This window comes from Nuphar pumila, chromosome 1 (assembly GCF_984573655.1).
Source record: "Nuphar pumila chromosome 1, dmNupPumi1.hap1.1, whole genome shotgun sequence".
NCBI lineage: Eukaryota > Viridiplantae > Streptophyta > Magnoliopsida > Nymphaeales > Nymphaeaceae > Nuphar > Nuphar pumila.
This window is the reverse complement of record NC_143249.1, coordinates 97,425,724-97,441,804: the sequence shown is the minus strand read 5'-3', so window position 1 is coordinate 97,441,804 and position 16,081 is coordinate 97,425,724.

The window sequence follows — 16,081 nt, the reverse complement described above, 5'->3', positions numbered from 1 at the left end:
TTGGTCATTTGACCTCAATTTCGAAATTCTAAACCCTAATTTTCATGTTTTTAATCATGTCATATCATATTTGGTTTAATTTATCCTCATTTGAATTTCAAAAGTTGTATTTTACAAAATATCTTTCTAAAAACCCTAGTTTCAAGGTCATAGTCTTGCTATGAGGGGTATTTTGGTTATTTTGACCCCAATTTCGAATTTTCAAATCTCATCTTTATTATTTATTTAGTTTTATTTCATATTTCATTAAGTTTATATCAGAGAATCATGGAAAAAGGCTTATATCTAGCAAAATCCAGCAATTTCCAGATATTGCTAGATAAACCTAGAAAAGCCAATATATCTTTACTAACAAGTTTTCTAGTTTTGCAGGGATATTGAAGACTTTATTTTTCTGTATTTAAATTCAATTAGTGATGTAAATTGTAATTAATTTTGGAATAAGAATTTCAATTCCTGCATAGAATAGGGTGCATTGCATATAGTTTTGAACTTTGATATATAACTGTTATGCTTGTCATTTATGCACATATTTCAAATCCACTATGGTCTACATGAATGACACGTGCACAAGCTCTTATGGAGTTGACAAACTTGGTGGAATTTGTATTTATGGCCATAGTCAGAATACGAATGAGACCCAGATTTGTAATCTTCGTATTAGCCACATTCACCCTACACTCTTAGGCTAACTTCAAAATGCACTGCATTCCTCAAAAATATAAAAGGATTTTCTCAATTCCTCAAAAATCAAGTCTTTCAAATCCATATTCATTCATTTCATTCATTTGCAAATTCCAATTCCAATTCAGAGAAATCAATTTTCTCAAAATTTTCTAAGTCTTATTCAGAAATCGATTTTCTCAAAACTCTAATTTTTCAAATGATATTTCAAGTATTTTTTTTTAAGTTCAAAATTCGATTTTCCAAGTTATATCTTCAATTTCCAAGTTCTAATTCAAAGAAATCAAGTTTTTTTAAAGTTATTTGAAATTCCTCAGAATCAATTTTAATTTTCCTCAGAAATACTTTCACCATGATTCACGATTTTCCAAGTAACATTTTTTCCAAATATTTTCTAATATTCAAATCAAACATCATGTTTTCAAATATGCATTTTCAGAAATTCATAGCACATGCCTGATTCTTTGTGCATTTAGGAAATAGAACATGATTTAGACAAGTTGAGCAAAGTTAAGCATACAATTGATCCTTGGTTCAATTACCCCTGGTAAAGGCGCCAGGAACGGTTGAACCTCGTACCGACAGGCGAGTCCCATTCTTCAGAATTATCCCGCATTTTAAAACGGAGGTGAGTTATTTTTAAAATCTTTTCCAAAGGTCAGTTTGACTTGCAAAAGTAAAAATTTTGCAATGATAACAGGTTTGGCGACCGTGATGGGACCTATCTTCGCCTGATCAATTGTGTGCTTAACTTAGTTTAAATTGTCAAAATCGTGTTCCATGGAATGTCAACTTTTATTTCATGATATCATGTGAACCTAGGAGCCTAGACTTGAACCCAGCTGACATGGATTTCATGTAGACTAGGCATGGTTTGGTAGGACTATATTGAGGAGAATTATTCATGCTCACATAGACCTAGGTTTAATACAACACTCCTCAATCTAGGAATTGTATGAAAATAATGCTTGCTTCTTCAAATATTTTAAAATTGTATCTCTTCAGGACTTAGAGCCATCTGTTTGCTTGCATGTGCTCATGTTTTCAAAAACCACCCCACCTACTTTTACCTGGTCTTCACGTTGCTGGGCTCTCTTCCAGAACCATAGTTCGGGACAGAGCCTCACAATTGGGCCACTTATTTGGGCTAACGCCCCCCTGCCACGTACCAAGGGCCATAGTCCAACGTATATCGGCAGGTGCTCAAGGATGTTGGAAAACTTGAACCTAAAACTAGAGAAATTGATTTTATGCCACGTACATCGAGCCTCGGCTCGAGTATATAGGCATAGCATGATTGGACACAGATGATCTGAACCTTAGAGTTAGGATTAAGGTCCTATAGCTATTTCAAAACTTGTGTATCTAGAGTAAGCTTTTAGGGAATGTTGTATGTGCATACTTGTTTGTACAAGATGTGATTGAATGTCAGTTTCTTTTATTACATTTTTCCATAAGTTTTCTAAAATACTGGACGATTTCCAAAAATCTCCAATTTTTCCATCTGTTTCCATATACTATCTAAAATTCCTGTTTTATTCAAACCCTGGATGATTTTACAAATTCCCCTCTATTTTCTTCAAAACTCCATGTGATTTTCCATCATTTCGTTCTTCTGGATCTCGAATTTCCAGCTTCATTTTTATCCTGCCTGCATCTTTTCAAAATTCCAGTATTTTACCAAGTCTTATTCCAATTCTCCATGTCTTCCAGTCTGATGGCATCCAGTTAACTCGATTCAGTCTTCTCTGAGTGTCACATCTCTTACGAGGTGCGACAAGGTCTTCCTGAACATCGAGTCCTCAGCACCGGATCCTTCTTTCCCCGGTGGTATTATTCATGGCTCAAGAACTTCTCTCGTATATTTCTGGACCATTTGAACAATTGTGGATTGAAACTGGCATCTGCAGTGGGAAAACAGACAATCAACGACAATTTGATCCACGCACTGGCAGAGCGGTGGAACCCGAGTACTAGTACCTTTTGGTTCCCATGGGGGGAAATGACTTTATTGATGAATGAATTCTCGGAGATTATGGGATTACCTGAACGAGTTGGTCAGCCTGGAGACCCATTGGAGAAGCAATTTTTGATCAATGTCAAGGGTCTGGATCCCCGAGACGCTTTAGCTCGCATGATAGGACGCAAGTCTTGACCATTGATCGAGGAGAATGGAAACTGTAAACACCCCAAATTTTCACCCTTATCCAGTGCTTACATTTCATGTGTCATTGCTTATCATTGCATGAATTCAGCATATCATTGCATTGCATAGCATAGCATTGCATGTCATTACATCTCATCTTCGAGATCCAACACTTCTGTTTTCAAAATATTCAATCCAGATTTGAGTTTTGAAACTTTTCTTTCAAAAATCAATTTTAAAACCTGGGTTTTTAATCAACATTGTGTCATTTGCCAACCCCTAGGACCTTATATTTTGAAGTATTTTCTCAAAAAACAATCTTGATTCATTTCAAACTCAATTTCAATTGATTTCAATTCTCAGATGAGGCCCATTTAGGTGGTGTCGCTTCTGGATTCCTTCATTTATCAAAAATCTCAAAAATTTTAGAGTCCTAGTTGGATCGAGACTCTTTTTCCGGAGTCTTAGTCGGATCAAAACTCTACTTTTCACTACCTTTTTACCTATCTTTGAAGAAAACCTTTCAAAATCTTCTGTTTTGGCCAAAATTTCAGAGTCCTAGTTTGATCAGGACTCTTCTTCAAGAGTTTCAATTGGATTGGGACTCTAATCTTTTACAGCTATTTTTATTCATTTTCAATCAAATCTTTCAAAATCTTTCAAAATGAGTCAGAAACTCAGAGTTTTAGTCAAAATAGGACTCTGTTCAGAGAGTCCTAGTTGGATCAGGACTCTGATCCTGATTTCAATTTTGAGAGAATCTTTCAGAAATCTTTCAATTTACCAAAACTATTACACTTTTATCAAAGAATTTCAAAATTCTGAGATTTTATCTCAGAGTCCTGATCAAATCAGGACTCTACCCCAGAGTCCTGATCGAAGTAGGACTCTATCCAAAATTGATTTTTATACTTCATTTTCACTAGTTTTCAAAAGCTTTGCCCAAATTTCATCATTTGCTTATCAGAAAGCCAAAATTCTTAGAGTTCTGATCGAATCAGGACTCTTTCTCAGAGTCCTAATCAGAACAGGACTCTGAACCAAAACTTCGATTTCATCCTGTTTTTCAAAATTCTCTCATTTGTTTTCTCAGAAAATCCAAAAATCTGAGAGTCCTAGTTCAATCAGGACTCTGTCCTCAGGGTCTCAGTTGAATCAAAACTCTGTCTTATTTCAATATTTGTTATTATTTTAACTGTTTTGACAAGTTCTTTCAACTGTTTTTCAGAAAATACCAAAAAAAAATCTAGAGTTTTAGTCCGATCAGGACTCTGTCCCGGAGTCCTAGTCTAGTCAGGAGTCTGTTTTGAAGTCTGTTTTTATTCCATTTTCATTTATTTCTATTTGTTTTCAAAAATTAGGTCATTTTGTAGAGTCCAGTTAATTCAGGACTCTATTTCAGAGTTCTGATTGAGTTAGGAGTCTAACCCTGACTGTATTTTCTGACTTGTTTTACTATTTTTGATGAAATCTTTTCAAAAACTCCTTCATTTGGCTTTTAAAAACCAAAATCTCAGAGTCCTATAAATCCAGGACTCTAGCCCAGAGTTCCAGTTTGCTTAGAACTCTATTTTTAAAACTTTGAATTTCAACTGTTGATTTTAACCCTTTTTTAAAAGCCATTTTTAGTATTTATTTCAAGTTTTTCAAAACTTCGATATGGGGCCCACCCCGTTGGCCCCGTATCTAGAGGAGTTCTGACTCAGTCAAGACTCTGTACCATTTCAAAACTTTCAATCTCAAAGTCTACTTTTGAATTTCTTTTCAAAAACCTCTCATTTTCAAGTTTTAAAATCATTTTTTTGAAAATTCAAGTGGAGCCCACTCGGGGTGGCGCCATATTCGAGTAAGTCAGGGCTAGACTAGGGTTAGTCATTGCCCTAGTTAGGTTAGGGGTTTAGAGGAGTCAAAATCAATTTTAAAAATATATTTTATTTAACTTTTAAACCATTGGTTTTTAAAGGTTTTAAATTCAGGTTTTAAAAACCAAATGTGGGTCCATACTAGGTGGTGTCACATTTGGACTTTTTAGAGTTTAATTAGGTATTAATTAGGTATTAATTAGAGTTTATTTAGGGTTAGGAAACCATAAAAAATCGTTGCCCTTAGTGGATTTATTAGAAAGAGTCCTGAAAAAATGAAAAACCTCTTAATTAACCCTAATTAAGTGACTTTTTGAAAATCTATAAATAGGGGACCTAAAGGGGGTCAAAAGAGAGCTATTTTTCTCTCAAATTTTCGTGGCCTCTCTCTCCTCTCCAGCACCTCCACCTTCCTCCATTGCAGCTGCAGCCCCAAGGTGAGTTTATTTAATATTATTTTAATATTATTTTATTAGTTTTTTATGATTTTTCAATAGATTTCACCATGGAAACTCTTGTGTTCATGGATTTAACCATGAATTTCATCAAAGAACCCCAAAATCGACCCAAGAAGATGATCTAACTCAGTTTGAGGGTGATTTCAAGGATTCTAATCCATTAGAATCGATGAGAGGTACATTTTTCATATTCTTAACCGACGAAACGTGAGATTTACCCGTTAAATGGGTTAAATCCATGATTTCAAAGGTGAAAGCAAATTCCAGCCATTGATTCCCTGTATTTTATTTATTTATTTGTTTATTCATGTTTATTACACGTTTTCCAGCATAGAAATAATTTTTATTTTACTGTTTTAGTGTTTATTTTATTGTTTTTCATTAGTTAATGCATGTTTTCTCAAGTTTATTAGATTTCTGTGTGTTTTTAGTTTAGAACAGAAAAGAGCATGCTGTTTCGGATTGAAATATGTGTTGTTAATTTCTGATTTTTTTATATGTGATGCATGCATATGTGATTGAACTACTGTAAAAAAATCAGAGATTTTGGATTTCGGTAACCCTGTCAGAAAAATCAGACATCAAATCGGGTTTTTAAATCTTTAAAATCATTGTTAAAATCAAGAAGGTAACTTGCTGTGATGATATTTTTATCATCCTACATCCGATTTTAGATCTGTAAAGTACCATGGATTCACATTAATTAGATCTGTCTACTGTGAAATTTTCAGAATTTTTTATTACTGTTTAGTATTTTTCCTCTGTCAGAAACTCTGATTTTCAATTTAAAACTCGTTAGGGTTTATCAAAACCCTAATCAGACTTGTGTTATTTATAAATCCCAAACTACAGATCCGATTCATGATCTGTAAAAAGTGAGTATTGTTATTTTTTTGTCAACTATTCACTATTAAAATCTCAAATATTTTGAATGAGTGATGCTATTTATCCTGGAATTTTCAATTGAAAGTATCAGTTAAGACCAAAATTAAAATCAATATATTCAAGTCCGGATTGTCGGATGGGGATCTCCCTGGTTTTAAAGGATTTTTCATATCTGTAAAAAGGAAAAGTTCTGTTTTCCTGTATATTTAGTCTCTGTAAAATTTCATAGATTTTCATGGAGGTTTGACCCCTGGTTCGGGTCCTAAACTGAAACTGGTTGGTGAACTAGGTCAAAAAGAGCATATTTTTATGGTTTGATGCTATTTTCGGATTAATTTAATGCCAAAAAAATATTTTTATAATTCTAATTTGATATTAGGGTTATAACAAGTGCAGGTACCAAATTTGATGAATTTTGGAATCCGATTGATGGCTGAATTAAGCAAGTTGCAAAACAGGATCCCTGAAAGATCCAAAAACATTGCTAAAATCACAGTTTTTGTGATATTATTGGATTTTTGTGCATAAGAATGTACTTTTAGGGTTTAGTTATGTTTTAAATCATATTAGGGTGTTTCATATTTAATTTTGTGGTAATTTGATTTCATTTAGATTTTAAAACCAAAGTTTTTACCAAAATCTATTTCAGAAAACCCTGATTTCAAGGCCATAGTCTTGCTATCAGGGGCAATTTGGTCATTTGACCTAAATTTTGAAATCCCTAACCCTAATTCTCATATTTTAATCATGTCCTTTCATATTTCGATTAGTTTATTTTCATTTGAACTTCAAAACTTGCATTTTACCAAATATCTTTCTGAAAACCCTAATTTCAAGGCCATAGTCTTGTTATTAGGGGTATTTTGGTCATTTTGACCCCAATTTCGAAATTTCATATCTTATATTCATGTTTATTCAAGTTTAATTCATATTTTTATAATTTTGATTTAAGGGAATCAATGAAAAGGCTTATATCTAGCAAAATCCGGTAATTTCTAGATATTACTGGATAAACCTAGAAAAGCCAACATATATTCACTAACCAAGCTTTCTAGTTTTGCAGGTACATTGAAGATTTTATTTTTCATGTATTTAAATTCCAATAGTGATGTAATTTGTAATTAAACTTTGGAATAAGAATTTACATTTTCTGCTTAGCTTAGGCTGCATTGCATATAGTTTATTTTCTTTTTAATAATGTTAATGTGTGATGGATGATGATTCATGCATATTCAAACTCACCATGGTCTACACGAATGGCACATGCACTAGCTTTTATGAAGTTCATAAACTTGGTGGAATTCGTATTTATGGCCATAGTCAGAATATGAAGGATATCTAGATTTATAATCTTCACATTAGCCACATTCAGCCTACACTCTTAGGCTAACTTCAAAATGCACTGCATTTCTCAAAAATACAAAAAGTATTTCTCAATTTCTCAAATCCATATTCATTCATTTCATGCATTTGCCAATTCCAATTCAAATTTCAATTCAAAGAAGTTCATTTTCTCAAATTTTCCTAAGTCTTATTCAAAAATCGATTTTCTCAAAATATGGATTTGCCAATGATATTTCAAGTATTTCCCAAGTTCCAAATTTGATTTTCTAAGTTATATTTTCAATTTCAAAGTTTGAATTCAAAGAAATCAAGTTTTTCAAAGTTATTTCACATTTCTCAGAATCGATTTTCACAAAATCCTTATATTTCTTCAAAAATCAATTTTCACTTTCTCAAATACAGTATCTCAATCATAATTCTTGATTTTCAAAGAGTTTATATTCTAAGTATTCCAATATTCAAAGCAAACATCATGTTTTCAAATATGCATTTTCAGAAAATTCATAGCACATGCCTGATTCTATGTGCATTTAGAAATTAGAATATGGTTTAGACAAGCTGAATAGAGCAGAGCAGTAGATTGATCCTTGGTTCAATTACCCCTGGTAAAGGCGCCAGGAACGGTTGAACCTCGTACCGACAGGCGAGTCCCATTCTACAGAATTTTCCCGCATTTTAAAACGGAGGCGAGTTATTTTCAAAAACTTTTTCAAAGGTCAGTTTGACTCGCAAAAAGTAAAAATTTTGCGATGATAACAGGTTTGGCGACCGTGATGGGACCTGTATTCGCCTGATCAATCTAATGCTCTACTTAGTTCAAATTGTCAAAATCGATTTCCATGGAATGTCAGCTTTACTTTATGATATCATGTGAACCTAGGAGCCTAGACCTGAACCCAGCTGTCATGGAATGCATATAGACTAGGTATGGTTTGGTAGGACCATATTGAGGAGAATTATTCATGCTCACATAGACTTAGGTCTAATACAACACTCCTCAATTTAGGAATTATATGAAAACAATGTTTGCTTCTTCAAATATTTCAAAATTCTATCTCTTTAGGACTTAGAGCCTTCTGTTTGATTGCATGTGCTCATGATTTCAAAAACCACCCCTACCTATATTGTCCTAGTCTTCACGTTGCTGGGCTCTCTTCCAGAACCATAGTTCGGGACAGAGCCTCACAACTGGGCCACCTATTTGGGTGAAAACCCCCCTGCCACGTACCAAGGGCCATAGTCCAACGTATATCAGCAGGTGCTCAAGGATGTTGGAAAACTTGAACCTAGAACCGGAGAAATTGATTTTATGCCACATACATCGAGCCTTGGCTTGAGTATATAGGCATAGCATGATTGGACACAGATGATCTGAGCCTTAGAGTTAGGATTAAGGTCCTACAGCTATTTCAAAATTTGTGCATCTAGAGTCAGCTTTTAGGGAATGCTGTATGTGCATACTTGTTTATGCAGAATGTAATTGAATGTGTTATTTCCTTTTTATTTTCCATATTTTCCCAATTTTCTAAAATACTGGACGATTTTCTCAAAATTCCCCAATCTATGTCCATGTACTGTCCATGTTTTAAACCCTGGACGGTTTTCAAATATCTCATTTTATGAAATACTTCTTTCTCAATAAACCTTGGACGATTTTCCAAATTTCCCTTAATTTTCTTCAAAACTCCAGGTGATTTTCCATCCTCACTTTCTTCTGGATCTCGAATTCTTACTTCATTTTATCCTGCCTGCAATTCTCTTTCAAAATTCCTGTATTTTTTCAAGTCTTATTCCAATTTTCCATGATTTCCAGTCTGATGGCATCCAGTCAGCTTGATTCAGTCTTCCCTGAGGGTCACATCTCCTACGAGGTGCGACAAAGTCTTCCTGAACATCGAGTCCTCAGCACCGGATCCTTCTTTCCCCGGTGGTACTATTTATGGTTCAAGAATTTCTCTCGTATGTTTCCGGACCACTTGGACGATTGTGGGTTAGAACTGGCGTCCGCAGTAGGAAAGCAAACAGTCAACGGCAATTTGATCCACTCACTAGCAGAACGGTGGAATCCGAGCACTTCTACTTTCTGGTTCCCATGGGGAGAAATGACTTTGTTGATGGATGAATTTTCAGAGATTATGGGATTGCCCGAGCCAGCCGGTCAGCCTGTAGATCCATTGGAGAAACAATTTTGATCAATGTCAAGGGTCTGGATCCCCGAGACGCTTTAGCTCGCATGACAGGACGCAAGTCTTGGCCATTGATAGAGGAGGATGGAAACGAATATGTGGACCTGCTCGAAATCTACAAACAGTATGGAACATTTGCAGAGGTCAGCTCATTGTCCAGGACAGCTCGAGAGAGAATCCATCACGCGATGGTTCTGTGCACGGTGGGATTAGCCTTCTTTCCTGATGGGCGAAATTATATAGATATCAGAATAGTTCAGCTTATAAGGAGATGGGGAAGTCGACAGACCAACCGCCTCTCGACAGACCAGCCACCTCTCGATAACCATGGCCGCACTCGCCTTTTTATACCGAGGGTTGACTCGTTTCGCACTCGGAGAATCAATTCTAGTAGAAGGGTGCACCTACGCATTGCAATCCTGGTTCCTTCGGCATGTGCTAGCCCGAGCCAGTTCCTTCAGATACAATGGTGAAAAGCTTCTGCCAGTTGCGCTCTACCGGTTCTTGATCGATAACCTTCAGGAGGAAGAATCGTATGGGACTACTTTGATCGTCAAGAATCACCACCCAGATACACATACGCTTATGGCAAGCGGTTCAGGCTACTTGGCCCCTTCTTTTGCGCATACTATCATCCAGAGCGGTGTGTCAGGCAGTTCTCTCAGAGGCCGAAGCGCGTAGAGATTCGTCCACTAGCAGGGGTTCTGCCAGAATTCGACCTCGGATCAGATCAGTGGTCCGGAGCATACCATTCTGCCAGACATGGCTGAGATTCTTTTGTTACTCTCACTATTTTTCCTGGTCCTCGAGTGTCCTCTGATTATCAGGAGTGGTGGAAAATTGTTTGTCTGTCTCCCCTTTGTCAAGTGTATTATTAAAATCATATTTCCAATAAAATTCCTTTAATCTTCACTTCATCTTGGTTTGACGACCTCGCCTAGGTAACAAGGCATATTTCCAGTTGTTTATTTTGCAAAGAATGGCAACGCAATTGTCGTAATTCCAGCGACGACTCAATCCCTAGTAATGGGATACTCTTTCAATTGTCTACCAAAATTCTCAACAAATATCTTCCTCCAACCCAATTTATTTCAAAAGCTTAATCATCAGTTCTGCCTTGTAGAGAGCACCAGTGACATTCAGAGGAATATTTGTGATATTCGATGGTTCATACAAGGTCTGGAAAGAAAACCACATCAGTTGAAGGCATCGCGTACTCAGTCGCTTCAGAAGAGGAGATGGACTCACCCCGTAGTCAGGGTCAGCAAGCAGAGGATGACGTGGATCCCCAGATGTACATCATGTTCAAGAAAATGATGACCAAGATGCTGGCAGAGCAAGCTAAAGCCAGTACTGAACAGACTCAGATCAAACAGAAGGATAGGGGCCACACGGCCAGGAATGTGAAAATCAGTAAAAAGCAGAATCGTCATGAGGAAATGTCCGATGAGTCAGAATCAGCAGATGATACTGACAAAGAATATGAAAACAAGCAAGAATTCAAAAGGTCGACTCAGGGGCAGGGGTCGGCCTACAAATCCAAGAATCAGTCTGTTGACGACCCTACGCAGTCACAACTCAAAGATGTGATGAAAATAGTTAAGGATCTTCAAACTCGTGACAAGGGCAAAAGAGTCTTTACAAGTGAAGACTTCTATGATGGACTGGATGGGGATGATGATCTTGATAATCTCCCCAAGAAATTTATCAAGTTTGATGGTTCGGGTGACCCAAAAGCACATCTCGCCCTATTCTTCGCAGAATGTTCCAGGTTTAAGAGGAACAATCGTGCCTTATTTCTCTGCTTCCCTCGCAGCTTGGAGGGTATCGCGGCAAAGTGGTATTCAGAGCATATCAACCCGATAGAGCTGAAAGAGTTCGATAAAGTGGTCAATTTATTTATTGAGCGCTTTCTATTCAATGCTGAAGCACTCCCGACTCTCAGTCATCTTTGCGGCCTCAAGCAGAAAGAAAACGAGAAGGCCCGAGATTTTATCCACCGATGGAGGTCAGTTTGCAATAAGATGAGAGACCCGATATCAGAAGGGCATGCATTGTCACTAATCTTGAATAATTTTTCACAACCCTTGAAAGGTCTCATTTCCACGGCACCGTAAAAAACCTTCATCGAACTGACAGAACGAGCCGAGTGGCTTGAGCTAAGCATGGAAAATGGAGTTTATGAAGGCTTCATCTTTACACAAGGTAACAATCAGAGTGAGCAGAAGAAGAAGGCTCACTTCACTCTTTCTGCCAATGATAGCAAAAGCAACAAGAAAAATCATGATCACTATTCAGAGGGATCCAAGGGCCAAAAAGGAAAGTTCTCCAACAATGATAGGCCTCTTCAATCTAGTCCTCAGCAAAAAGAGAAAGATCAAGAAAAGCCAAAGCGCAAGGATTGGAGTACGGATCGAAAGTTCACCCCTCTGGACCAAACACTAGAGAGTGTTCTGGAATACATGCTTGCAAAAGATATGATCCATTTACCTAAAGCAGCTGATCCCGCAACAATCATGGGTAGATTCAAAGAAAGATTTTGCAAATTTCATCAGGCAGTGGGACATGACACTGAGAATTTTTTCATCCTGAAGAATATCATTCAAGATTGCATCGACAAGAATATCTTTATTGAAGATAAGGAAAATACCAGTCGACCATCCTGAGCAAGTTTTCTAAAAGTTGACAATGTCAAGACTATGTCACTTTCATCATTTTATCATTTTAAAAGGAACAATGTAGTCCCAGTTCTTCTATCAATTTGTTATTTCCTTCTTCAATGCATTAATAAATTTGTCAATCTTTCTTATGGCCAAGCGTCATCTTTTATATTCCTCATTTGCAAATGTTTAAATGTCTTCTTATAAGGGGTAACCTTTTTCAAAGTGCCTCTCTGATCAACCAGGAAGTTCATTGTCAGTTTTTACCTCGTTATCCTCAGAGAATTCTCATCAAATATCAACTACTTATCCTTTCATCCAAACTCTCACTCCCCAGTTATACTGGGGCATTATTTTGAAAATTGTCTTCAAAACATCCTGTATGCAGGCAGGATCAAACAAATCTCTCATTTTGCACGCATGTGCACCCATTTACATTCATTTGCATTTGCATGCATTCATTTGCATTCATCTGCATCGATTTGCATTTGCATCGAATTACCCATTCAGGATAAGGGATAAATCCTGAGACCCCGACAGTTGTCCAAGTCGTCGTGAGGGTAAAGACTGAAAATTTTCCATCAAAATCAATTAGTAATTCTTCAGAATCCAATGTTGTGCTGGTAATTTTTCAAAAATCCAGTGTTCGTGCTGGTAAATTTCCAAAACCCAGTGCTCGTACTGGTAACCATTTAAAATCCAGCGCTCGTACTGGTAATCTTCCAAACCCCAGTATTCGTACTGGTAATTTTTCAAAATCCAATGCCTATATTGGTACATTTTCAAAATCCGGTGTTTACACTGGTTAATTTTAAAATTCAGTAGCCCCATTGATTTAGTTTTCCTCCGAGATTCGAGTTCCGACTCGAATTTCCTTTCCCTCTAACCGGTTTAAGTTTCCCTGCGGGATTCGAGTTCCGACTCGAATCCTCTTTCCTTTTGGTTAACCTAGTTTTCCTTCAGGAATTCGAGTTCCGACTCGAATTTCTTTTCCTTCCAACCGGTTTAGTTTTTCTTTGGGATTCGAGTTCCGACTCGAATTTCCTTTCCTTTTAATCGATCAAGTTTTCCTTCAGGAATTCGAGTTCCGACTCGAATTTCTTTTCCTTCTAACCGGTTTAGTTTTTCTTTGGGATTCGAGTTCCGACTCGAATTTCCTTTCCTTCTAATTGATCTAGTTTTCCTCAGGAATTCGAGTTCCGACTCGAATTTCTTTTCCTTCTAACCGGTTTAGTTTTCCGTTGGGATTCGAGTTCCGACTCGAATTTCCTTTCCTTCTAATTGATCTAGTTTTTCTTCAAGAATTCGAGTTCCGACTCGAATTTCTTTTCCTTCTAACCGGTTTAGTTTTCCTTTGGGATTCGAGTTCCGACTCGAATTTCCTTTCCTTCTAATTGATCTAGTTTTCTTTCAAGAATTCGAGTTTCGACTCGAATTTCTTTTCCTTCTAACCGGTTTAGTTTTCCTTCGGGATTCGAGTTCCGACTCGAATTTCCTTTCCTCCTAATTGATCTAGTTTTCCTTCGGGATTCGAGTTCCGACTCAAATTTCTTTTCCTTACAATCGGTCTAGTTTTCCTTCAGGATTCGAGTTCCGACTCGAATCTTCTTTCCTTCTAGTTGATCTAGTTTCCTTTGGGATTCGGGTTCCGACTCGAATTTCTTCTCTTTCCAAATTGATCTACCTTTCCTTCAGGATTCGAGTTCCGACTCAGATTTCTTTTCCTTCCATAATGGACCTAGTTTTCCTTCGAAGATTCGGGTTCCGACTCGAGTTTTCTTTTCCTTTAGAGTTGGTCTAGAAAATCCAAGTTCCGACTTGAATTTTCTTTCAAATCCAATTCGCTTAGCTTTCCTTTACAAGTTTGAACTTCTACTCAAACTACCTTGCAAATTGGTCTAGAAGATCCGAGTTGCGACTCGAATTTGCTTTCAGAATCCAATTCATCTAGTTTTCCTTGAAGAGTTGAATTCCGATTCGAATCTTCCCTCAAAAACCCAGTTTAACACCTGGTCCATTCAAAGCTCACAAGTTGGAAACATTCCTTCTTAAGCTATGATCCTTAGGTTGAATCCCTATGGAATTGATATTTCGTAGGTCGAACTCCTGCAGAACCAATGCCGTTCTCAATAGAACCAATGTCGTTCTTAGGCTGAATCCCTATAGAACCCATGTCATTCTTAGTAAACCAATTCACAATTTCGACCTTCGCGTCAATCAATTTCCAATTTCCAATTATCAATTTCCAAATTTCCAATTTCCAATTTCCAATTTCCAATTTTCAATTTTAAATATCAAATTTCAAAATTCCAATTTCCAAAATTTGACCCTTTTGGTCATCCAATACCCAATTCCAATAATTTTCTCTTGCGAGAGACCCTTTTTATAGGGAGAGTTCGAGGGAGCTCGTTCTTTTCGCATGCTATCCAATTTGTTCACTTAGCCCCTTTTCAGGGAGAGTTTGAAGGGACTCGTGTCTTTGTGAACCGTTTGCAAAACAAAATTCCAAATTTCATACAAGGAACCCTTTTTATAGGGAGAGACTCGACGGAGACTTGCCTTCCTTGTGGCCCCATAATTTCAGACTAGGCCATTTCATCATGAAGGACCCTCTTTTCAGGGAGAGTGTGATGAACTCGTTCCTTCAAGACCAATTTACCAACCTCACCAATTCCGGCCCCCTTTCCATAAGAGAAGCCTAATGTTAGGAAGTTTTGACGAAAGCTTAATTTCTCTTCGAAAGTTCGTTTTGCAAACACCTCCTCTTCAGGGAAGAGAGGAGTAATTCCCAATTCTAATTTCTGAATCTTCTCTTTTGGGGAAAGGAGAAGAGAATTTTTGTCATGGATGTGTTGCGTTGTGCTTCAAATGCTCGCTTTCACAAAAGGATTTCAAGAAAGTTTTGCCAATTTGTCGTCGAATATTTTTTGAATTCAAAAATCTTTATTACAAAAAAATTATTACTTCGGAATACCTCCAGTATTACTTCCGAAAGGACAAAGCTTTCGCGAAAAAGGATTCAAAATTCAAAATCTTTCTATTGGCCAACCAAAAGGATGCAGAATAAATCCCCGATATGGCCAGCAAAGAAAATTCAAGGTTGTTGCAAAGCCATAAGTGATTGATATTGATCACAGTCAATGGCACATTTTTAAAGACCATTCTTGAAAAATAAAGCAATCGAAATATCCTGGGTGACACAGAAAAATCCACTCAATCTCCATATCTCCTCAATCACCTAAGCTGCAATTAAATATCTGCAAAAGGGATCTCTCAATTGTCGTCAAGATGAAGGCGAATTAAGCGAGTCGACCCCCGGGGCCAAAGAAGATTTGGATCATCTCTAAGATGACGGAGTTTGTGACGGATCCTTCCAGGGAAAGTTCAGATCACCGTCGAGATGAAGGCGAGTGTGATGAGCCTACCGACAAACCCTAAAGGATATTTAATTCCCGCTATCATCAAGAGATGCCCAACCAAAGAGCCAATAATCATCATGATAATCCCTGAGAGAAAAGAAGGATCGGAACATCTCTGAGATGAAGGAGTTTGTGACGTACCCTTCCAAAAAAAAAAGAAAAGAGAGAGACAAGTCAGGACATCTCCAAAATGAAGGATGATGTAATTCTCGAAAAATCCAAGAGAGCTTCAATTCTGTTAAAAAGAGAGTGCAGAAAGATCATCATGAGAAAAGAATCCCAGGATATCAGACTGCCGAATCTATCAAGAACCTCCTTTAATTTTGTGAAATTCTTTTATCAATATCCTTTCACTAGTAGCTCTCTCAATATCAAGAATATATTCTTTTCCGCCCATATCGAGGAAATTGATAGCTTCCTTGAGATAAAGTCAAAGG